At 44.4% G+C, this 26,662-nt stretch overlaps 1 long non-coding RNA gene across 1 annotated transcript; it reads left to right on the forward strand.

Annotated features, from left to right (window-relative positions):
- Positions 1-9,181: 9,181 nt before the first annotated feature.
- On the forward strand, positions 9,182-23,634 carry LOC115548251 (uncharacterized). The gene is made up of 4 exons (XR_003977561.1): positions 9,182-9,428; positions 9,858-10,188; positions 22,988-23,202; positions 23,491-23,634. It is a non-coding gene; the product is annotated as an uncharacterized LOC115548251 (long non-coding RNA).
- The last annotated feature ends 3,028 nt before the right edge of the window (positions 23,635-26,662 follow it).

Genomic DNA, 26,662 nt, shown 5'->3' on the forward strand with positions numbered 1-26,662 from the left:
TGTTCCTTTGTTGTCACTAGGGGAGCTGTCTCTAAGCTGATTGGACGGGAGATAAAAGGCGTCTTTTCCCGACGGCTCGCTCTCTCACTGCTGCCCGGCCTGACGCGGGAGGGCTGGCTGCAGCTGCGCGCCTCAACTGCACCTCATTTTGCTGTGTCCGTCATCTACTGATCTGCACTACACTTTTGGTTCTCATTACTGATAACATCTTGTATTTCGTTCGTCCTTTAATAAATGTTTGTTATCCCTTTTTTGATCAGCGTGGTCTCCCTGGTTATGTCAGTTCTACTCGAGCCAAGTGGTCCTGACACTAGTGGCTATGTGGGGGCAGCTTATGTGCTTAAAAATCGTAACAGCTGATGCACCTATGTCAGTGGAAACAGAACATTTAGGGCATTTAGCAGACACTTTTAACCAAGGGACTTACAATAAGTACATTTGTCTAAGAAGTGCAACAATATATCGATATAAGGATGTTCATAGAACCAAGTGCAAGTACAACAATCGCTAGGCTAACCAATTCCCCTTGTTACAGCAATGATAGCAGCTACTGCAGTTGCTACTTAGTTAAGTACTATAATACAATACAACACAATACAATACAATGTACAATGGTGGCCAGAAGGGGGAGGGTGGCTATGCAGAGTCGAGGTGGACTATGAATAGGAATAGTCTGACTTGAATTCTGCCCCTGTGATGGAAAGCCTCCATCTGTTTCCCAGAATTAAAAGAATTGCTTTCTTTCTTTCTTCAAAGGGGGCCATATTTGAAAAATGTAAATACCTCGAAGGCCGAATGCCTCTCCTGTCGTATCTTTGGACCATAATAAAGTCACATATACTAGTGAGTTGACCTTACATTTATTAACTGATGAAAATAAAGCCCAATCAAGATAACTTAAATGTATGAGTTGATTTGTAGCGCAAATTACATTTTATAGTGGATTTGATTTATTTTTAACCTGTAAAAATAATGCTTGCTCACTACATATATCTGCATACATCACATTATATACTTGCTCAGGATTTTTTTCACTGACCAACAGTTTTATTGTAAATAAATGTTTTGCAACAAAACGCAACAAAGAGACAGAATAGCCTTGTATATACCTTGGCTAAGCTTATGGGGAAATCAGGCGATGTCAAACAGATCACATCCACAGTACCCTCTTTCAATGAAATCTTCACAAAAAACTATCAAATGTTAAACCTGTTAAAACTTGTAAATTGTTGAATGCCAGCTAATGTAACAAATATATAGTGTAACAAAACGCAACAATGAGCATTTACAAAAAGTGCATCAAAACGAACATCAACGATGTAAAAAGCAGTGTAACTCTGCTTTTTATGCTTAGTTTTTCTTCCTCAAGAGTCGGTTTTCTAAGCCATGAACCAATGCAGAACATTGCCCTCCACCAATGTCCATAAGCACCTTCTGAATTACCTCAAAAGTGTACCTAAGGCCTCTGGGGTAGTCGATGTTGAGGGCAAAGAGCAGACCCATCAGCAATGAAGTTTACATTTTACCCACTCAGAAACTTCAATTTAACATTTTACATGGCAGAAACAGGCAACTTACTGCAACTAATGAGAGGGGTGATACTGAGATCTGGATTGCAGGACAGGGGTCAGGTCTGGTTTGACAGCAGTGGTTGAGATGCGTAAAATGTCACGCAGGTGGGCGTCAGTTAGTCTGGACCTCAAGCAGTTCTTGTTCAAGTTCATAGCAGAGAATGTCTGCTCGCACAAATAAGTGGAGCCGAACAAGCTCAGCATTCTCTTTGCAAATGTTCGCATTTCTGGAAATCTGCCTTTTTCCAGCTGACGATAAAAGTCAGTAAGTGAGAGCTGCTGCTGTTGGCCGCGCAACTCATTATCGCACTGTAGTTCAATAAGTTCCAACTGCAGCTGATGTGGGGCGGAGAAGGGAGATGAGAAAAGTGAAATATCCTTTTCCATGCCATAAAAGTCCCGAAAGCACCCGCTGAACTCTGCAGAGAGAACGATATGCGATAATAGCTGCATATCTCCCTGCTTGCGCACCGATATTCCCCGGTGGAAAACTGTCCATGACCTCGCGCAGCGCGGGGAAATGGGCGGTGCTGGGCTCCCTCTGTGACAGGTGTCTTTGGAAAAGCTGGAGCTTGCTTCTAAAGGCCTTGATGTGTGCAAACAGCTGGCTCACCACTGCGACTTTCCCTTGTAGACTAATGTTGAGCACATTCAAATGCTTTGTGATGTCGACTAAGAAAGCCAAATCCCCCAGCCAGACAGGATCCGACAGTTCTTGCATCGGTTTTCCCTTTTCAGCCAAAAATTGTCCAATTTCCCTTCTGAGGGAAAAAAAGCACTGCAGCGCTGACCCGCGGCTGAGCCATCTCACGTCGGTGTGATAGATAACGTCTCCATATTCCGCATCAATGTCGAGTAGGAACCGCTGAAATTGACGGTGGTGCAGCGACTTGGAGCGAATGAAGTTAATAGTTATTACCACCGGTTGCATAACATGTTCACATTTCACACATTTAGCGCAGAGGACCTGTTGGTGAGTTATGCAGTGTTGTTTAACAGCGTTGCCTCCCTGTTCGCTGACTTTGTCACATATCAGTTTTGATAAGCCCCTGTGTTCCCCAGCCATAGCGGGTGCGCCATCGGTAGCAATGCCACTAACTTTACTCCACGGCAGTTTAAAGTCATCAACAGCTGAACAGACAGAGTCAAATAAATCCACTCCTCTTGTCTGGCCTTTTAAACTTTGGAGGTCCAGCAGCTCTGTTATATTCATTTCATCATCCACTCCTCGCAAAAAAAAAAGTAACTGTGCAGTGTCAGACGCGTCTGTGCTTTCATCACAGGCTAAAGAAAAAAAGTCAAAATTCACTCCCTGTCACCCACTTGCCTCTTTACGTCCGCTGATAATTCTTCAATTCTGCGGGCCACGGAGTGGCGCGCTAGAGACGTATTAGCAAACTCTTGCTGCTTTTCGGGGCAAATGTTATCCACCATCTTCATTACACAGTCTTTGACAAACTCGCCCTCTGTAAAAGGCTTCCCGTGTTTAGCGATTAGCATCGCCACTTCATAGCTGGCTTTGGTGCTGTTTTCTACTGAGTCCCGAGCCTTGGTGAAGAGCCGCTGCTGGGAAGCTAAACCGGCTTCAAGCTGCTTTACTTTTTCTGCACAGTCGCTCCCTGTGAACTTGTTGTATGCATTAGCATGGGTTGTCTGATAGTGTCTCTTCACATTGAACTATTTTGCAACGGCGACACTCTGTTTGCAAATAGGCCAGGTTCATGGGGGTCGCGGTTGTGGCTAGCGCCAGAATGGTGCTGCCATCAAGTGGTGAAAAGAGAAATTGCAACGTGGCAGGCTGGCGGGCCATGAATAATAAATTTTCGTAAGGGAGCCGCGGGCCAAATAAAATATAACCCCGTGCCAAGATTGGCCCGCGGGCCAGACTTTGGACGTGCCTGACCTACACCATCCAGCGCACCAGTCGAAAGACTTTTCAGTCTCGGGAGTCTTGTGCTCACTCCAAAATGAAACCGTCTTGGAGATGGACAATTTCAGCGCCTTCTTCTGTTGCGCTATAACAGGTATTTTAGTACCGGCCTGAGTAGAATTGTTGACGGGGGGGGGGGGGGGTTGCAGTTGTTGACGGGGCTTCGCTGAGTTGCAACCCGGTCTCACGAAAAGTCGTGACACTGTCACGTTATTTAATCTATTGAAACGTGATCAGGATCACGTATTTTCAAAATTTTCGTGTTTTAAAGCACAAATTTCCGGCCGTGGTGCAAACAATATTATTCAAGAGTTATAATCAAGCCCAACACATCAATATTAGTGACAACCCATTAAGTACGATATGATTTCTAGATGTCATGGCAACGTCCGCTCGCGACACTGGACTTGCAAGGCGTCGACGCGGACTTTCATTCACATAACCAAAAACAAGACAGTAGATGGCTAGATAAAATAAACATCAAGACATACAGCGCACCTGCATTTAATATATCCGTGAATTGTCACAATTTCTCAGAATCAAAGGTGAAAGTAGAAACGGGTGGCCTAAAGCTGTCATATTGTTCACAGACAAGTTTAAGTAGAAATGGGTGGCCAAAAGCTGTCATATTGTTAGTTATCATTGACTTGAAATACATGGGTTTGAAATTTGTGCTGTAAAACACGAAAATTTTGAAAATACGTGATCCTGATCACGTTTCAATAGATTAAATAACGTGACAGTGTCACGACTTTTCGTGAGACCGGGTTGTGAGTTGTTGATGGGCCCCTGAAGGCTATATAAGTTAATTTTACCAACCTTGTTTGGCTGCATGCTACCTGTTTATTTATTTGGTAGTAACAGGTCCTCTGTTCAGACTTTTATTTCCATTTGTTCATGTAAAGCCACTTTAATTTCATTTTTAAGCACTTTGATTGTGATTTGTAATTTTGAAAAATTTGGCTATCCCCACAGAACATAGCCTTAGCCATAGGTCAAGCTATGTCATTCATTATGCTGTGAATTCTCTGTGAATGAAAGAAAATAAAGGGATAGAAATGCAAAAAGGGTTGTGTATCTTGTTATGTTTTTTATTTTTTATAATCTACAGTAGGGCTGGGCGATGCGGACCAAAACTCATATCTCGATATTTTTTGTTCGAATGGCGATATACGATATTATAACGATATTTTGAACAAAACCGGTAAAGTGTGTCGTTTTAACTCCGCGCCACAAGTATTCACTATACACCATTTATTTAGTGTTTTTTGTTTTTTTTGCTCAACGAAGCACAGCTGTGCTTTAACAATAGATATGTAAGGGATAATGTAAAGAACGCCGGTCATTATCGGGAAAATAAGCCCCGACAGGGCGAACAGGACACGACCTGAAGGGGCTTAATTTCAATAATGTTACGTATTTTAAGAACCTAAGCTACCCACACATAGACCCTATGAAGCAGCATCAAACATATAAGCCGTAAATACTATACATAGCCACAAGGGGAGCAGGACCTTACTGAAGGCTGCAATAAATACTTTAGCCACAGAAGGCAGCACCACAGACAAGTGAGGAAGCCGAGGGTAATACGTCACAACGGCTTCTCCCACTCCTCCCGTTCTTGCGGATCAGACCATAACACTGTAAACACGGGCCAGAGGGCTCCAGAATCTCTCGGCAGCCCATACGATAGGGTTAATAATGTTTTGGTCAGCTAGGAGACGCTCGTCACATGCTAGACACACTTTCAACCTCCTTTTGCTCCATAGTATTAGTTACCATACCGAAATACTTTACCAAATAAAGTAACTATTAAAAGCTATCCTTTGGATTTGACCACTTTCCTTGAAGAACTCTGCAATAATGACCGACGACGTTCTATACATTATCCCGCTTATTACATGGCTACTTGCTAAATGAAAAAATAACTTCATGGTGTCTTTTTACAATTTATTTGTAACCAGCATTCGTAGTGCAGCATTTTTCGAAGAAAGTAGTCCAATCCGGATCACTTTTAACTGACTTTATTTGTTAAAGTATTTCGGTATGGTAACTACGGAGGAAAAGGAGGGGAAGTGTGTCGAACACGTGCTGAGCGACTCCCAGCTGATCAAAACTCTAACCCAGGAGTCCTGAGCTACCTGAAGTTTCTGAGGTCCAACCTCTCTGTCGAGATTGATAGGGTCAAGTGGGCGTGGCCTATGTGACGTATTAGCCTCGGCTTCTTCACCTATCTAAAGGTGCTGCCTTCTGTGGATGGAGCAGCCTTCAGTAAGGTCTTGCTCCCCTTGTGGCTATGTACAGTATTTACGGCTTATATGTTTGGTCCTGCTTCCTAGTGGCTATGTGAGGGTAATACAGCCTGCGTGTTTTTGAATCTGCTTCCTAGAGGCTATGTGGGGGCAGCTTATGTTCTTAAAATACGTAACAGTAGTGTTGATCAGCAGAGAAATAGTCCGCCATAGACGTTGACGTCGCGTAGCAACCGAAGACGCTGGAGTTGACAAGTTACCGGACTATTTGCGGAGTGATACCAAAGACGTCATTAGAAACAAAAAAATCCATTTTCCTTGACAGCCTCTTCTATAATATGAATGATTTTAGCTTGTGTGTGCCCGTGCCCGCGATAAAGCACAAACAAGCTAAAATCAATCAAATTAATGTGCTTTATTTTTATCTTGCACTATTGGAGCACGTACTACTCTCTTGCGCTCCGCCTCTGACTATGAGATGGTTAGTGTTACAACTTTCTGCTGTCGACTCCCAGACATGTTCTCTCCAGGGCCGATGATCTCTCAGGGGCAACAGACCCTTCACTTTGACCGGCAGTGGGTCTGCTTATAGGTCGGAATATGGTCGGAATGAAGCGGCCACTGATTCTTGCCGGGTGCTTTATTCTTTTACACACAACCGGACTCGATCATTACTTCACTAAACTGACATGCACGCTACCGCTCGGTCGTCCACTGCACTCATGTTGGGCAAAATAACCTGCTGAGTACATCACATGTACATTATAAATATAGCTAACTCCTACCCTAGCCTGATGAGCACATCACATGGCAGACACATTACAATATAGTCAACTCTTGCTCTAACCCAACGAACACAAACATGATAATATATAGTCAGGTCAAGGCCGGAGCCGAAGGCCCCATTTCCCAGGCTGGCAGATGGTGGACACTCAGACAATGCACCAGTCATCCTCAAGAACGGGAGAGCCACATTAATTTATCACACAGGAGACACTTTGAAGCTCTCCCCCGTTAGAAGGAACCAGGAGAAACACCTGCCCATACCAAGGGCCTGAGAGCCACATTAAATGATCACACACGAGACAGTTCGGGGGGGCACTCCCCGTTTTAATTTATCACACCGGAGACACGAGGAGCTCTCCCCCGTTAGGAGGCATACACCAGGGCCTGGGAGCCAAGGCCAAGCAAAAACACACAGAACCACACACACCTCAAACGCACACACCTCATCGAGAGGAGGATACAGCATAAAACTGTATCACACAGGGACTCTTCATCTTCTTCTGAAGCAGACCTTCCACGGAGGCGAAGCTCTGGACGAACCATCAGCGCTGATTGGGGACTTAGACATATTCGATCTCTCACGCTTTATGACTCTGTATAACCGTTGCCACTTTACTTAATAAATCCAAGGTCCTCGTGCCGACAGACTTTATTACCTCTCCGTCTCATTTTATCTGGCCCAGTAACTAGACAGACCGTTTTTCCCCTCACTCACACGCTGACCACACACACACACACACACAGTGAAATGCGCACCAGATACTTTCTCGTGCGAACAAGATACTTTCTCGTGCGCACCAGATACTTTCTCGTGCTCACGAGAAACGTTAAAATCATTATTTTTACCCAATGTCCCTTTACGGGTTCAGTACTCTCTACCACCGTGTCCGCCATGTTTTTGTTCGAAGTTTGTTGTTGTTGGGGAAAATAACCTGCTGAGTACATAACATGTACATTACAAATATAGCTAACTCCTACCCTAGCCTGATGAGCACATCACATGGCAGGCACATTACAATATAGTCAACTCTTGCTCTAACCCAACGAACACATAACACAAACATGATAATATAGTCAGGTCAAGGCCGGAGCCGAAGGCCCCATTTCCCAACCAGGCAAATGGTGGACACTCAGACAATGCACCAGTCATCCTCAAGAACGGGAGAGCCACATTAATTTATCACACAGGAGACACTTCGAGGGGCTCTCCCCCGTTAGGAGGAACACAAGAGATACACATGCATATACCAGGGCCTGAGAGCCAAGGTCAAGCAAAAACACACAGAACCACACACACCTCAAACGCACACACCTCATCGAGAGGAGGATACAGCATAAGACTGTATCACACAGGGACTCTTCACCTTCTTCTGAAGCAGACCTTCCACGGAGGTGAAGCTCTGGACGAACCATCAGCGCTGATTAGGGACTTAGACATGTTCGATCTCTCACGCTTTATGACTCTGTATAACTGTTGCCACTTTACTTAATAAATCCAAGGTCCTCGTGCCGACAGACTTCATTACCTCTCCGTCTCATTTCATCTGGTCCAGTAACTAGACAGACCGTTTTTCCCCTCATTGTGATGCGAAACGTCCGTGGGTGGGAGAACGCTACGTATATATAAGGGGCAGGATTGAGCAGCTGAACATGGTTTGTAGGCTCAGAGAGTAGCGGTCGGCTTTAAAAAATAGCACTCGCAAGGCAACATGAAAATAATATATAATATACCGGTATGGCGATATTGTCTCAACTACATATCGCTTTTGTTACGTATTTTAAGAATCTAAGCTACCCACACATAGACCCAATGAAGCAGGACCAAACATATAAGCCGTAAATACTATACATAGCCACTAGGGGAGCAAGACCCTATTGAAGGCGGCTCCACCACAGAAGGCATCACCTGAAGAAGCCGAAGCCACCACGCCCACTAGGCCACGCCCACTTGACGGTCTCTTACCTGTGCACACTAGGTGAAGGTGAAGACACCCGCGAAGGGTCACGGGCCTCTGCCCGTGGCCCATAGTAGCCAGAGTTATTATCTCTCACACGTGTTCTACACGATTCCTAGACTTTCGTTCCATAGCCAGTTACCATGCCGAAACATGCAGACTTTAACAATAAACTGAGTTAAAAGCAATCCCGGATTTTGAACCTTTCCTTGAAGAAATACGTAATACTTTCAAAAATATACCGGTATATCGCCCAGCCCTAATCTACAGTAGTAGGCTCTAGCTCTATTGATTTCAATATAAAGACCTAAAGATACAGTATTTCTATTATAAAATGTATTTCTCCTTGTGCCATAACTGCGACCATTATATTGTACTTTTGTTAGCCTTAAGCCTAGCTCAGCCATTATGCCAACCACATCACCTCCTGCTGCATTGAAACCAAGAAGATCTATTGAGAACACCAAATCCATATTTCCTGTTATTTTGGTGAAAGTAATGTAAAAGTAGTGTAATGCCTTACAATTCAAAGAAAGTGATGTTGTAATGTAACTAATTACTTTGAAATGACAGTAACAAGTAACAAATAATGCATTACGCTTTTGAAGTAACTTGCCCAACAATGATGGTATATAGGCTATGCTACTACGACAACTTGATAAAACACGAGTGAAAAAAATGATGAATGTCTAGCCATAGGCTACAGTGCCACCCCCTGGTAGATGTAGGGACCTGCCTCTGTAGTCATAGACTATAGCTCTAAATCTCTGTTATCGATTAGTCAGACCTGTTTAGGTGGCTAGGCTAACAACCGTCACCGGAGCAAGTCCGGTTGTTTTTCAAAGCATCTGTCATTTCAAAAGCGACAACAAAGCAGACACAAGGTTTTCGTGGCCCTTTTTGTCCCTGCCGAGCGAATCGCCATTTGCCTACGGTAAGGATACTTTTCTTTTTAATGATCACACAACTAGCGTTTCCATACAGCTCATTGGTGTGCACATACTGCTAGGCAATAGAAAAGGTGCCCATTTTCATCCACGGCGTTTGCATAAAATTACCTAATTAGGGAAGACATCTACCCATCTATAGCCATAGTAGTGTGCAGAGTGTTCCTGGTAAATCTCAGGTTTTGTGGTAGAGCTATCTGTAAACAATCTAGTCATATTAGTTGTGGATGTCACATGGGATTATTTATGTATCAATGAAGTGTTTCAGATAAATGTGTTCCATCATAAAGCCTTTCTATGAACATGGAATGCATGCAACCATGTATGAATAATAAATATAACTAAGCTGTCATGACTCATGCCCTGTATATTTTAAAGTATATTTGAAGTACATTCTTTACTGCTTTCTTTGTTAGGTATCTGGCCACTGGCGATTCCTTTCATACGATTGGCTTCAGCTATCGTGTGGGCACTTCGTCAGTGTGTAGGATAGTGCGGGAGGTAGCCAGTGCCATCTGGACTGCTTTGGTGGAGGAGGAGATGTCTGTTCCCACGAGGGCGGACTGGAGCACCATGGCCGAGCAGTTTGAGTGGCGCTGGACTTCCCCAACTGCATCGGAGCGATTGATGGGAAGCATGTAGTGATACAAGCTCCAGGTAACTGGCTCCTTGTATCACAACTACAAGGGTACCTTCTCCCTGGTCCTCCTCGCTCGTAGTGGACGCCGACTACTGTGGTAGAAATTAGTGAGTATATTCTATGGTAAACCATGATTATTAATAGGTTTTATATTTTTAATTGTGGAAACCACAAGATGCTTGCAGAGTCTGTTCAGAGCAGATGGTAGGTGCACAGGAATGTATAGGGAACTGGGGGGAAGCTAAGTTGGTCTCAGCCCTTTCAGCCTTGGGTCAAGCTAAAGTTGACCTCAGTCCTTTCAGCTTCTGTCATCTTGGCTAATGAGGTTGATCCATCCGGACAACAGAAATGGGCAGTTGATAACATGCTGCGACGAAGATTGACGGGCGGAAACCCGTTGTGACTCCATTGTAAACAAAGAAATTCCTATACTTGTATAAAGTGAGGCTGCAGCCCAATGTTGGGCCAGTGACTCTGCAGACCCACTCAGGCTGTTGTCGTTGTTGTTTTTCTTCACGATAAAGTCTTTTTCAATTCTTGCTCCGGACCCCTCGATTTCTTTTACTCTCTCTCTCTTAAATTAGTCTAAGTGTTTTAAATCTCGATTAATCTACGACACTACCTGTCCGGGTTGTGGATGTTGGAGGCTACGGCAGGACGAGTGACAGCGGCTCCCTCCGTAACTCTGCGTTTGGGGAAGCTCTTCGTGATGGCACCCTTGACCTCCCTCCCGCCCGTGTCATCTCCGGAGCAGAGCAGCGGGGGCCACTTCCTCACGTGTTTGTGGGGGATGAGGCGGTCCCACCCATGACCCACCTGCTGTGGCCATTCCCTGGACAACATCACACTCTGGAGAAGCAAGTGTTTAACTACCGCCTCATCCGGGCTCGTCTGGTAGTGGAATGTGCCTTCGGGATCTTGGCATCTAGGTGGCGACCTAAAAAAAATCTCATCCTCGGAGGGGGGCTGTGGCTGCGGCTGCGGCTGTGGCTGCGGATGCGGCTGCGAGGCAAGTGTAGCCAGTGGCTTCATTAACGCAAGCATGCCCTGCTCAAAAGAGGACATCTCAGGCCTACGTCTCTTTCTACCCCTGCCCTCTTCTGGGGGCTGCACACGCCACTGGCTCCTACCCACAGGTCCACTGTCCGCTGCTGGGGCCGTGGCTGCCTCATCTGCCATTGCTGCTGCTAGTGCTGGGGGTGACAGCGCACCTGCCTCTTCATGTGAACCACCTCCATGCTCCTCTGTCACCGCCACCACCGACACCGGGGATGGGTTCCGATGCTGGAGGTTGGAGGTGGTCCCTCTATCTTGGAGGAATGGCGCTAGGAAGCCCATCACCGCCATGTACCTCCATACAGGCTGCTTCTCACTGGCCCCTGCCCCACTCCTATGGGCTTCCTACTCCTTCATCCTCTCCCTCCGATATCTGTCCCTGAGGGATCTCCACCTCTTCACACATTCAGGCACTATAAATAAATATATATGAAATAAAATTATTGATCACATTACAATCTACTTCATTCTTTTCATTATTATTTTCTGTAAAGACTTGAACATTTATGTCTATGTACTCTTTATAATCTATGTGTCAGCAATTGCAACTATACGTTCTAGGTAGCAGTTAATTATATATTTTGGACGATGCTAATGCTGGACCATGCATGCTGTATTGCTAGCAGTCATTCAACACTGATTCAATTTGAAAAGTACATACATACATCGAAAATAATCAGAAAAAAAATACATATCACCTGTTTCCCCCACCTCCAATGACACATGCCCGATCTTTGAGTGTGGTGTCCCTGTAGGTGTACATGGACTGGTCGTATAAAATTGGGCGAGAACCAACGGCGATTATTAGTTTGTCCTCCATTTTTTAATTAAATTCCCCGCCGCTTTCCCGCTTTCCAGTATCGTCAGAGCCCGAGTCTCGTCACAGTTAGTCAGGTTCACTATGTAATGTCGCCAGAATTTTTTGGAGAGTATCAAAACTATATATTATATCAATATCTCAGCTTCTAAATAACCTAGAGCTTTTATTTTGACAGCTAAACTACCAATTTCAGGGCCAAGGAATCCAATGGTAACAAAATAAATAAGCTAGATTCAACCTAAAACTTAATTGACTGAAATTTTTAGTTTTATTGAATGTTTTATAAGTGATCAATCATGAGCGTTCCACTAAGTTAATGTCCATTAAGAGCCAACATGCTCCTCATGACAGAAATGGGTTTAATGTTTAAGGCAATCAAGGAGTCTTTACATATCATCACCCTCATCGTCATCAGTTTCATACTTATTCTCGTGTGTCCTCATCATTCTGACACGCACTGCCAAAGATCGGTGCAGGATAAGTTGTTTTTTCTGCAAGAACATCTGGCAGAAGAACAGTCTATTTTGCATTGACAGCTAACCATCTCAATGATGGCCTTTGGAGCTGGAAGGGCATCTGTCATGGTTGGTTTCAGCTGGCCATCAGACTCCTTGTGGTAGCCATTCTGCAGGGGATCCATCTGAGAATCTTGCAGAGCAATGCTGGCCTGTCCCCACACTCTGGCTTGGATATGGACTCTCAGGACATGTTGTCTTAGAGCTCCATGGGTAGGAGGTAGCTTATCACTTTCTGCCATATGCTTGCAGAAGAGATGCCATCGTAGTTCGGAGATGGTCTTGATGTAGATGCCTTTGAGGGAGTAGGCTGCACAGACGAAGCTAGCCAGAGTGGCCAACATAGTTTCGGTCACTTCTTCCTCTGTTGAAAGCATCTGCAGTGAACTGATTACATCTTTATCTGCATTCATGTAAACTTGCAGCCAGGTTGCTTTGCCTATACGTGAGAACCTTCCAGTGTTGTCAGCGCCAGTGAACGCATGGAAGGCTGGCAAAGCCTTTGCTCTTTCTGACCCTATTGCTCTCCATATTGGCTCTATCCCCATAACCCCAGAGGCCATGGAAACGGACGTGTTCTTCAGCATGAGGTCATAGTTTGCTATGACCAACACTAGGACATCTGTGTCTGGGGAGAAGAAAACCATCTTTGCATCAGGTGGGTTTCGCTGTGTTGCCAGCACAGCCTGGTGGATCAACAGTGTGTCTGCTTCTTCGTGATTGTTGTCCTGGAACACCAAGTCTTTGTTGCTCCTGGTATGCCCTGAAGAAGAGGTGATGACCAGTTTTATTGATATACTCTTGTACTACTTGAGTCTTTGCAGCAAGATAGTTGGTTAGGTCAGCCTTCGTCTTGTCATGTGAAAGGAACCTGCTCATTGGGATGTGTTTTATGTTTGTGTCATCTCGGACCTGATACTGGATTGGTGCTCTTCCTTGCCTTCTTCTATCCCTGGTAGCACTCTTCAGAGAATCATCCCTGTATGTGTCGAACACAAGGATGATTTCATCATAATCTCGTGTGAGGGACATCAGCCTGTCGTTGAAGCATTCACTGAGATGTTTGACTGTCACTATGGTTGCTGGTTTCTTGGCCATTTTCTGCAGAAGAACCATTGCATCTACCAGGGCTATCTTGCGACTTAGAGCATCTGGTGTGGTGTCCATCCCATTTTCTGGCTGCTGATCTTCCTGTGGAGTTTCTGCTGTAGCGAACTTGTTGAGGAGGTGGATCAACTTTGATTTATCAGGATTGTACCATCTGGAGCAAAAAGGGCTCTTGGTGTCAAAGTGAATTCGTAGTTCCCAATGGCCTCTTTCTGGTTGATGTCTCTGCTGGACCTGGCCAGTACCATCAGTCTGCCATACAAGTCCTTGGTCTCCTTTAGATCCACATTCTTGTCTCGAGTTTTACTGTGATTTTCTTGTTTGCAGACATGAACATCTTGTTGTTCTCCTTCTTTACTGGTGCCCATAAGCTAACATCTCCATTAATTCGCTCTGAAACGTTGTCTTCATACAGCTTTTGACCAGTCACATCTGCATTCAAGATCTTTGGTACATACTCATCAGGGATGTAGGCATGAGTGATCACATTGTGCAGCTTGTCACCTTCAACAGCAAATGGGTTTCCATGTTTCAGTATGGCTGCCTTGATCTTGTCAATAACATCATGCACCTTCTTGACAGCACTTGGCCCAAGGTCATGATGCTCTCTGGTTTGGTCGGGTTCCAAGTCAAACTGACTCTTGAACTGTTTTGCAATACGGGAGAGTTCTGGTGTGACCAAGAAGAACCTCTGTCTAGCATTGGCATTGTTCGAGATGCCGACGAGTCCAGAATGAATTTTCATCAGCTTGTTCAGATGCTCGTATGCATGGTCCGCCCCGATGGATACAAAGGGAATGTCATTATTCGTGACTGCAAGGTTGCCTGCTTGCAGCTCTTTCCAGGTTGCAGGGTGATTGGTCCTCAGATCATGCATGTCTGTGATGTATCTGGGCCACAGTCGCTTGTATTTAATCCGGTCAAAGGCGAAGAAGAGCTTGCTCAGCTGCTCTCCGGCTTGGAGATGAAGCTCCAGCTCAGCATTCCGGGTTGCAGCAACAAAGAACAAGATTGCTTCTACTCGATGTAGGTAGTTGCATTCTTGGATCTTTGTTTCTCCCATTCTTGGAAAACTGTGATGACATCAGCAGTGGTCAAGGCCTCAAGTAGGGGGGTATTGGCTTGTTTCACAGACTCAGCTTTTGTGTGCTTGCTCCCATCTGAACAGGCAGCTTCAACTTCCTCTGTTGCCTTCAGACAGACCTCTTTCAGTTGTGGGTTGTCGTTGAACTCCTCCAGTGCCATTTCATAGAGAGCTACATATGAATAGGTGTGGGCACGAAGAGCACGCTTGTAATGGGTACATTTCAGGATTTGCCTTGTTGTTGCAGACCCATAGACATCAGCTTCTATCCAGGCATCATCGATGCCGGAGTTCTCCATGGAGGTACCAAGAGCGCGGAGGGCAGCCATGACAACATGTAGCTCTCCCAGTCGTGGGACAACTGTGCGTTTCAGGTCAGGTCTGTTTTCTAGCAGTTTGACCACCTTCTCATGAAGAGCCATGTCAAAAGAAATTACAGTGGGGTGATCTTCACCAACAGCCAGCATTCTCAGTTGCTTGCATGATCACAGTCAGCAGGGTTGACCACTCGTGTGCCACCTCTGGGAGTAGTGGTAGGGCTCCGACCTGGGTCAGTGGCTTGCTTTCAGACAATAGTGAGTTGTATCCTGCCCAGCCTGGAATATTGCTTGATTCTTCCCCTGCTTCCATTCTGGATAAAGCAGTAGCAACAATCCATCCTAGTTGTGTCAGCTGGTAGGATCCTGAGATTCCCTTGCTGGTGACAAAGGGGTCTGTTCTCTTGGCAAGCTGTGGTTTTGGCTTGTCACAGTGCAGCATATCTACATGGTATGGAGTGATAGATAGACTCTGGGCATATCCTATCTTCAAGGGTGGTGCAACTTGTTCTCCAGGTACCTCTGCCTTCTGGTACACAGCAGTAATCGTTCCATGGGTGGTTCCTTTCCCGTCAGCAGTGTCCTCTGAAAAGTCTGTGTTATCTATTGCGAAGAACACAAAGGAACCCTTCCTCAAGAATGGTGGTACATACAGACCTTGGAACTCTCTGGTGTTTTGTACAACAGCATTGGCCAGAGCTGTTTCCAGTAGCAGTGTACGGCCATACGGAATACAGTAATCATGTGCACTGAAAAGATCCAACAGCATCTTGTTGCGGGTGACGTGATGAATAGTCAGAGCCAGCCCCAGGACCTGTGGGTTTTCTCGCGTATGGGGTGGCCTGAATGCTGCTGATTCTCTTCTTGGCTTGTAGTTGACCTGTCGGTTGGATTTGGATCCATACATGATGTTCTGGCTCACCGTGAGTGCTGCTCTGTCAACAACTTTGGCCCTCCTTTGAGTTTCCAGGCAGTCAGCAGGCCCTATCATGATCAAGCGGATCATGGTATACAGCTCAACTGGAACGTCATGGATGTCACTGGTGACCTCTATGGTGTTTGTATCCTTGGTTGTCTTGGTAAAGTTTGCGATGCTTTTCCTTATCACCTGTGCTGCTCCTGTGCTGCTCTGTAGATGTCTGAATGTTGTCCTCTTCATCGCCATTACTTTCCGTCGCAGAATGAACCATGCTTTCCTCGCATACCTCTGGGGAATAGAGAACAGCTGACTTCCTTCGATTTTTTTGAAGGCAGGACTTAAGGTGTGGCAAGGCATTGAGGGTCTTTTCTTTCAGCCACTTTCTATTGAATGTAGGTACGTGATTTTCCAAGCCTTCTTTGCCAAGCATATTCACATATGGGGTTTCGATATCGTCCATAGGTAGGTATGCTTGGTTCTGTGTTTGGACATCAATAAGGTTGATCAGCTCGAGCAGACTTGCACGCTGTAGCAAGGGTTCTTTGCGCCCTGTTCTGCTTCTACTGGTGTTCGCTTCTCGCTGTCCATGGAAAACATGCTTTGTCCAGCAGGATTTGTGGTACCGAACATCAATGGAATGTGCATCCCCTGGTGAAATACATGAACTCGTCTGTATATAGAATGAGGAAGACGAGCGCGATCCCCCTACTGGAGCCCAGAGGCATTACCAACAGATTGAATAATCATTAAACCACACACATAAGGATCTGAATTACCTATCTGCATTCCTCTTCTTGGTATTACTCTTTAGTTGCATCGTTTTCATATACATTCACAACTACCATAATTGAAATTACATATTCTAAAAACTGAAATTAGCTTTTCAAATGAATTATGTTTACCTCAAAATAAATTGTATGTATGAATAAATTGTTTTATACAACTTGTCACACTTACATGTAGGGTAGAGTTACCTATACAATATAGACCTACTACAATAATCAGACCACTAGATAAAAATGTCCTTGTGTTTGCTGCTTAGTATGCCTAATGACCAATTTGTCTTACATAATTAGTAACTTTTTGCAAGAACTGCTGTAACAAATGTCTCAACACCTCTGCAACTAGTAACATTGGTTTCCACGGCCCTGAAAATGGTAGTTTAGCTGTCAAAATAAAAGCTCTAGGTTATTTAGAAGCGGAGATATTGACGAAAACATTTTTCACCCAGCCATTTTGTAAAATTCAAGATGGCGGCCATATAGGACTCGAGGCAAATGGAAACATTGTTTTTCTGATTGCTTATACTATAAGGTTTCCAAAAATGTATAGTTTTCATACTCTCCACAAAAAGCCAACGGAAGCTCAAATCCAACCATAATGAACCTGACTAAGTGCTTAAATTTGCATACGCAATCTGATTGGATGAAGGATCCGTCGCTGCCGAAAAAGTTGAATTTTTTTCAACTTTTTGACGGAGCCGAAGGCTCCAACGGAACGAACGGATCCACAATGCATTGCGCGTCCGTCCCCATTCAAAGTCAATGGGGATCAGTCAATGGACGGAGGTAATGGACACGAGGCGTTAGGCCCGGGTCTCTGTGCGGGTCCGTCTATCTCTCGGGACTCCAATCTCACTGCCGCGCTGGTTAGGGTCAAGTGGGCGTGGCCATCTGAAGTAGGCGTGGCCGGTGTGACGTATTGGCTCCGACCTCCTCACCTGTCTAAAGGTGCTGCCATCTGTGGCTAGAGTAGTTAATGCAGCTTATGTGTTCGATCCTGCTTCCTAGTGGCTATGTGAGGCTAATGCAGCTTGTCTCCTGCTTCTTAGTGGCTATGTGGGGTCAGCTTATGTGCTTAAAATACGTAACAAGCTTTACATTTGCGGCAATACTTGTCGTGAAATTATAGTGAGGAGGCCGGGCGTGCTGGTGTCATATACCATTGTTGGGAACGGCAGTTACCGTTCCTGAACGGCATATGCCGTTCCTGAACGGCATTTGCCAGTGGTCGCGGTGGCACATGCCACAGGCCAATAAATGATCTCGGCGTCTCTCCTTTTCAGGGCACTGAAGCTGCACTGGCTTCAGCCGATGATACCGGCAACACCCTCACTAACTTCTCCAACTAACCAAACCGGTCTCTAATCTCTCTTGGCATTGCTTTAAGAATACCTGCTGCCTCCCTAGTAGACCTAATTGGAGGTTTTGAGCGAAACATTGGAAGCTGTATCTTGAGTATATCCCTGTTTATTTCTGAATACGGTAAAATGACATCATCTATATGCCCTGTGATGAGAATATTATTTTCTCCAAGTCTGGTTGGTTGAATCTTTCCCTAAACTGCACGTCCAAACAGTCCAACACCTTGAAAAACTCCCTCTCCACCTTGAAAAACCCTAAAGAACTCCTCAGGAGTCTTTTGCCTTGCCTTTGGTAGGGGATTTGAATGGGTTCTATTCCAAGATCTTCAATCATAGAAGATGCCTTCTCAAACACCAGAAGATGCCTTCGCAAACTTTTGTTCAGTCCTTTTTGCTTGAAGACTTGCTTACATAGGCAACAGCAGCCTGCATGCCACTAATCGTTTCGGACTGTTTTATGTACTCTGTTTAAACACTCTAAACTCTCCCAATATTGCAGAAGCCACCAGCAATCCAAGAACCGTCTTTCCCTTAAGAAAACGTTCCAGTAGACAATTGGCCCTGGGTCCAGAGTCAGGTGGAGGCCATTTCCTCCAGACTGATCAACACAGACTCATACTGACTAAGAACTGTATCAACAGCTTTGCCACAAACTGTCCACCTAGTTGGACACAGAGGTTTCACTCTTTTATTGTGCCCCTCACCTATTGCGGGTCCTGTCAAGATTCCTTAGAATTTCCCTGATTGGTTACTCAGGGTTCTGAGTTCATGGACCTACTGCAATGTGTTGCGTACTAAGGTAGAGGCACTGCAGGCACACTGTGTTATAAGTTTCACAATGTGTGCACCACAGTGCACATACAACGCTAGTGGCTGTTCTTTCTTCAAAACTGCCTGTGCCCCAGAGAACTTCCCTGCCATATTGGCTGCTCCATCGTATGTCTGACCTCGCAGGCAAGAGATTGGAATATTCAATCTCAGGAGCACATCAACAGCTAACTTGGCCATCTGCTCACCAATTGTCCCTGGCACCTCATACTTTTCCACAAAATCTTCCTGTGGCACTAGGTCTTCATCCACATATCTTAAACAAATGGAAATCTGCTCTTTCCCCTGCACATCCTCAGTGCCATCCATTAAAATTGAAAACTGAACCACTGGCAGGGACCTGATCTTTGAGACAATTCCCCATACAATTGCGTTACCAAACAAAGTCAGGTACTCGTTTTGGCAAGACGGACTGATATAATCATGGGAACAGGTACGCCAAGAAGTCAGAACAGGGTCAGCTGTTGCCATAAATTTAACAAGGTAGAACAAATTCCCTTCACCCACATCATGTCCTCGAAAGGCAAGCCCCTGCCTTGCAAGATACCTCATGCATCCCATGATTTTCATAAGGCAGTGCCTTGCCTCCACCTGCGTTTTAGCCATTACACTAAGTAATTGTTTATGAACTGGGGTTTGCTCCAGTGCATTAAAGTAACTGCATGATGGTGTGCATTGCTAGCATGATGGCTACTATGGGTGCACTCACACTAGGCCATCTGGCCGTGGCCGTTGGCCGTTTTCACACCTAACCGTGTTCAACTGGCCCCATTGTTCTCTGGCCTGCATTCAACCTAGGCCATCTGGCCGTCGCAACTGTGGCCTGGCCACGGTAGGCTCTTGTACATACGTCATCACGTCGTAACACTTCATCACCAAGCGTCCGCTGCATGGACCATAATAAAGTCTGCCGCCAGTCAGAGTTTTAACAACAATGGACAACAACAAAGAGAACACAGTTCACTTTGCGTCTGTTGCTTATTGTGAATGTCGCCGTTCGCAGATAGAGCCCACTCTCACTGCTGGTTTTTTCGAGTACGCAAGGCAGAGATCTGAAGTTAATCGTGCTGCACGCGGAAGAAGATTTGGTAACACTTTATAATAACCCTCCATAATAAACCATTTATGAAGCATTTGTTCATAGTTTGTTCATCATTTACAAATTGTTATCCCAACAATTACAAACCTTAGTAATGTATTTGTAAATGAGTAGTAATGTATTTATGAACCTGTTTTCTAATGATCTATAAGAGTTTTTTATAAGGACATTAGTTAGGGATTTATAAATGAGTATTAATGTATTTACAAACATGTGTTAATGTATTTACAAACATGTTTCAAATGATTTTCTAATGATCTATAATATCATATATAAGGACATTAGTAAGCTATTTTTGAATGAGTATAGATGTATTTATGAACATGTTTCAAATGATTTTCTAACGATCTAAAAGATAATTTATAAGGACATTAGCAAGCTATTTGTAAACGAGTAGTCATGTTTGTAGGAAAATTTTTCAAACCATTTTCTAATTATTTATAAGATCATTAATAAGGTATATAATAATGGTCTGCTCACATTTTACAAATGATTAAGCAAGCAGGTTTCAATGAGTTAGTAATGATTCATAATATCCTTTATAAGGCATGTGATGATGGTCTGCTCACCATTTATGGGTCATCATGAATAACCTTTATTTAAAAAAATCCAGTCTGACACCGCTGGATTTTTAAAAAAAAAAAGTTAGCGGTTTCACAATAACTCTCAAAATGTTGCAGTTTTCGGCTAACGCTTAGTTCAAAACCCTGTAGAAACCCATAGTAGCTAGCTAGTCTCGCTGCTAATACGTAACGTTAGCGTGCCCACAAAGGCAAAATTATGTTTGCCTCTCTGTTGTTATGTGCATTACGTTAACTGCATTACCCCGAATGCAGTAGGCATACTGGCAGTAGACTGTGATATACATGTAAGTCGCCGAGTAAAAGTTATAGTAAATCCCACGATGACCGTGTCAGCCTTTTATTGTAGAGTGCACTACACGGTATAACAGCCTTCAGTCTCCTTCACTGTCGTTTTATTTAAGGTCAGCCATTCTAAATAGGTTTTAAAATACATGAAATACATTCCCTATTTAACGGATAGAGAGCAACCAGCATTACTCCGTAGCAAATTACTTAAGATGTCAAGAATGGAATTTAGAATCTAAAGCGTTACCAATTCATCAATGGCAATAACACACAACAAAACAACAAGGAAATACAGTGCAATATTTAATTGTACATTTTAGAAATGTCATACAGGAGCCGACCAAGTACCCCATGTCTGTGCTTTTTCCCCAGCCATTCACTCCACTCAATTACATTGAGGTGCTCAGAGAGAAAACTCTCCGTTCTATTTCCACGTAGCCTCCATATCTGCTCCTTGTAGGTGCGCCATGCCCTCTCTATGTTCTGTGTATGGGCACCAGTACGTGGATCCACGTACCACCTGCTGTGGTTTACCGTGAAGTGGCGGTATCCTAATGCAGGGAGGACACGATAAGCTCGCCACTCATCACTTACGATGGAGGAGCCCTGCCTCACATGACGCGTAATCATTGGTAGAAGGTGTCTTCTGGATCTTGTTTCGACCAGCCGCAGTATTGGCTTACCCTTCTTTCTCCCGTCATTCCTCACACTCAACATACCAAAGACCCACTTCTTCCTCTTCCATCCTCCAGCCATTCTTCCTCTTCCATACTGTTGGATTAATGTAATTTAAAAAAGCAAACAAAATGGATGACAGCAAAGAACGAAACATAATGCAAATACCCGAATAACTGTGAATAGGCTTCATAATTGTAGACCCAACATAATTTTTTTTGTGCTCAAGCAGCCAATTGTACTCCACCTATGTATTAAAATTGGCCGATATTGCCACGGAAAGAGATGCGGCGGAAAGACAAAACACACCTTTCTTTTATGTCGTAAATGGCTCGCATCAATCTGGACGAATTCTCTCCGTCCACCAATGACCTGTCCTCTCCGTCTTCTAAATTTTTCAATCGCTGTCACACAGACCCTCCGCAACTTTTTAGACATTTTAGTGAGGGTAGCAGAGCTCCCTGCTATGTCGTAAGCCATCATATCGATTTGTCTCATGCGTAGTCCCTATGAAAATCTAAATAAACATAAAGTAAACATTGATTTAAATGTATTTACTGTATATTGTCTGCAATGTGCACCGAATGCAGCAATTGTATACAGTCATACCTGTGAATGAACCGCATCCAGTCACAGAGAGAGGTTTTCGAACGGCTGAATATGGACCTGTGCCTGACAGATTTCTGTCTCTTATGCCCTCTGTGCACTGCTCGTTGACATATCCTATTAAAATAGTATCAAACATTGTAAATAGGCATATTGGGATAACAGTAAACCAGGATAGATTTGGGATAGTGCATGAGACAGTCAGAAGCATGTTCACTGGTAATGCGCGATGGCTTTATGATAGGACTATGAAGCATGGGGACATGCTTCCCAGAAACAGGGGGGGGGGGGGGGGGGAGCCTAATTAATGTACTTTTACTGTAGTCTATACATATTTTATCAATTAGCTTAGGCTGTCAATATGCATCAATAATCCACATTGATATTAACACCTTTTCTTACCAAGTGTAATTGTCTCCTCCCTTGTCTTCTTTCAATTTCATCCTGCGATTGCAGAGATTGCATTTCATTTGTGGCCTTAACAGATGTTTTTTCTGTTCTATTAGCTTCAGGCTTCGTTTCTTCGACCTGCGCCTATGAATAAGCTCCAGCAATTTCCTATTCAATCTATTCATCATTAACTAGTATTCCAGCACACGCACTTATTTGGCACACAGACCAATGTTTCCTCTTACTAATGCGTAATGGAAGGAAGGAGAAGGTAGAGTTTTGGTACAGTCCCGTCAACGGTGGTTGTTCTTCACCCACAAATGTCTCACCAGAAAACAAAAATAACTAAAGTTGGCTAACCAGCAATAAATTGAAAAGTTGTTCAGAAGAACTTTCCAGTTTATTTAGCGCATATTTCCATCACATGAAACAATTAAACATGTAACATGAAATACTTTTATTTAAAACCCATTCATAGTTCCTGCAGTGTTGAGCAGAGGGGGACTGCCAATCAGGTGGGCACTTAGATTCATCACACGAGGGAGTCGGAACACAACTGCCAACTTGTTGCAGACATGAGACGTGCTGATACCCGCTCTCGGTCTAAACGTCCAACGCTGAGCTCGGCAAGGAATACCCCTGCCGCCGGAGACGAATCGGTTGAGGAGGAAGCGGCGGGAACGTCTTCCACCGGTAAGTTGCAAGGCCAAGCTAATGCACATGAGAGCCGCGGTGGTAAGCGAGCTAGCTAGCTTGCCATTGACAGCTATTGATAGTTTATTATCCGCGTGTTCAACTGTCTCACGCCTGAGTGTCGTTCCGACAGGCATTAATGTACAGATGTACCACCTAACTAGTAACCTAGACTATCAAAACGATTTCCCTTCTTGCTTAATATGCATATGATTATCCTTCATTATTGGAAATGAGCGGTGTGAACATTTTTATTGAAAAGTTGTATTCTTTCCCCCAAACATTAAGCTAGGACCACAGTCGCTCCTAATGCCCAACTGGCTTCAACGAGACTGCGCCATGAGCTGCAGATGGCCAGGCAGAAGTTGGACTGGCAGCAGGAGCTGGTTAAAGACTTGACCAAAGAAAGGGACTTCCTGCTGGAACAACTGGCTATGAGTAAGTCAATTTGCCATATTTGACAATACACTTGCTAACTTGAAACCTTTTCGTGCCAGCCCAAACGTGCCCTCATGGTCTAATACCACGTGCTTATAATCTCTTATGCTAACATAAAGTTATCATTGTGTTGCCGTATGCGTTACTGATGATGTAAGTGCATAATTGTATGTTCCTGCTAGCATTAGCCTACTCTCTTCGTGTTTATGTTGATTAACATTATTGGTTAAATTCTAGTCATTTCCTCACGTACGTTTGCATCGACCTATGCTAGCCTGTCTCCTACACTGTGCCACGGAGATTTGCGTGTTCGGATCGTGGTGGTAGCTGGACATAGGCTCCTAGGCAATGCCTGTATTTTCCATTAGTGGTCTTAGAGCGCCATTTTGTGGTATATTTATGTAACTGCATTGTAATTCTAGTGTTTATAATACACTGAGTGCAGGTGATTGGTATAACAATTATTATTATTATTTCAGTTGTTTGCATAGCAAATCTGCATATTGCATAATAGTGAATTATATATTATGAATTATTAATATGCAATTGCACAATAGTGAATTATATATTATAAATAATGAATAATTACTATGTATATTGTTAAATATTAAGGATATTGGTACAGGTTGCTATTATGTATATTTGTTTTCTGTATTCTGTATTTCTTTATTCTACAGAAAGCCAAACTTTAATTAATAATAACTAATGAATTATGATATTTTTAATACGGTAAATAATAAAACAAAAAACAGTAACGGGATGATTTTGAACTCAGAAAACTATCTTCCAAAGACCATCACACTTACTAGTGTGCCACGCACATGCCTATATTTTCCACTAATCATCCTCGGTCATTGTCTGTTTTTAGCAGCAAGAAAAAAGGACTAGGGCAGTCCACCCCAGGCGAAGAAGTGCCAGTCGCAGGGAGCCGACTCAACCGACTCGTCCAAGTCGGGGCCTGATTCTTCCCACTCTTCTTCCGACTCTTCTTCCGACTCTTCCTCCGACTCTTCCTCCTCGGATGAGGGACGGAAGAAGAAGAAGAAGAAGAAGAACAGCAGGGGAAAAGGACGGAAGCAGGGGAAAAGGGCAAAGAACCGGAAGGGGCAAGGTGTTTACCAGCGAGGTAATAAGAATATACAGTGGCGGGGGAAAGTGTACACCCACTTTCAAGTGTATCAAGTTTGATAATTGAATTAGTAGTATATGTATGATGTGCGCTGTACTCATTTTACCTTCTCTCATTTGAAGCTAAAGATCCTGAAGAGGTGGTGGCCCGGTACCGCAAGGTGCTGAAAATCTGCAGGAAGGGAAGAACCATGGGGGCAGCCTTCAAAGCTGTGGGGGTCGACCGCAACACCATTGTTGTAAATGCCCCCATGGCAGAGCTGTGCATTGCTGCCCCAGAGGCGTATGCAGAGCTAAAAGAGAGCGCCCCCAAAAAGGAGAAGCTCTCCAGTTTTGCACAGAGGTGCAAGGATGCCATAGACGTGGACGAAAACATTGTTACCCGAATCAAAGAATATAAAGACTGGCAAACGTTTGCCAATTACTAAAAAAAACTAGCTGATCCCCTTATTTAAAGTTACGTTGTTGTTGTTGCTGTTGTGTTAGATATTCGATTATTAGAATGCATGTTTAAAGTGAATTTATTGTCAGTGTGGTTTTTTAAATAAATGTTTTACAATTTCACTTCATTCCCTCGATGCTGTTGTGTGTTTTTGCCATTGATATGTTTAACAACATAACGTTTGAGGTCATTTTTGGAGTTGTTGCTGCAGAAGTGTCTTCTAATGGTATGTCCCTCAGTAACAGGCCATTTGTAAATGCTTATAAAGTATAGACAGTACCAACTTTATATCAACCCATGCAAAACACTTTACTAATGGTAAGTAAATGGTTTCTATAGTATGGTCCTCAGTTACTGGCCATTTGTAAATGCTTATAAAGTATAGACAGTGCCAACTTCATATCAACCCATGCAAAACACTTTACTTATGGTAAGTAAATGGTTTCTATAGTATGTTCCTCAGTTATTGTCCATTTGTAAAGGCTTATAAAGTATAGACAGTGTCTACTTTATATCAACCCATGCAAAACACTTTACTAATGATGATACACAGCCTCTCTACCGCCAAGTCTCCTACAGTGCCTCCTCGTGGCCACACACGGTAACTGGTACCTTGCGGTTCCAGGCTAAACTGGAGGAGATCTCGGAGCAGCAGTGGGCCCCAGTGACACGGTGTGCAGGCCCGCCAGCATGCGGACACGCCCTGGCACCTGTCAACCACTGTCCCAGCTATGGGTAAATAGTGAGCAGATGGGGCTCTGCCATGGTAGGCCACCCATCTAGGAGAAGGTCACTCCGAACAAAAACCACAGGCGTTGCTCGCGCCTGGCTCCGCACCGTATACCACCTGAAGGTGTGCAGCAAGGGCGGACGAAGGCATTAAGCCTGAAACGGCCAGAGTAGGGCTGTGAGGAGCTGCGCCCCACAGTCTTTAATAATGTGCAATGTATAGCTTCCATGGAGACACAAGACATCGATAATCCTATACTTCCAGCGGCGGGAGTCCGCAGGAGCCACGCAGCGGACGGTGGTGCTGGTCCTCCTCCGGGGGGACACTATGACGACTGGACCCCAAACCCTCTCCAACGGGGAGGGAGGGTTCAGTCTGACCACAGCCCAATGTCCAATGCACTCTTGCGCTGTAGAAGGCCACTTATTATGGCAACCTACAACGCAAACACAGTGAGGGAAGAGGCGAGGTTGGAAGAACTAGCGCACTGTGCCGAGGATAGGGGAGTGGAGATCCTGGCAGTCCAGGAGCATAGGAGAGTACACACAGACCAGACAATTAACTATCGCAGAGTGGGGGGACGCACGTTCATCACCTCATCTGCATGGCGTAATGATGCCCAGGCAGCAACGGTGGGGTGGGACTCATGGTGAGCCCCCGAGCACGAAAGGCCCTCCGTAGGGTGCACCCGCACACCAACAGGATCCTTAGTGCCGATTTCG

Source organism: Gadus morhua, chromosome 8, assembly GCF_902167405.1.
Source record: "Gadus morhua chromosome 8, gadMor3.0, whole genome shotgun sequence".
Lineage (NCBI taxonomy): Eukaryota > Metazoa > Chordata > Actinopteri > Gadiformes > Gadidae > Gadus > Gadus morhua.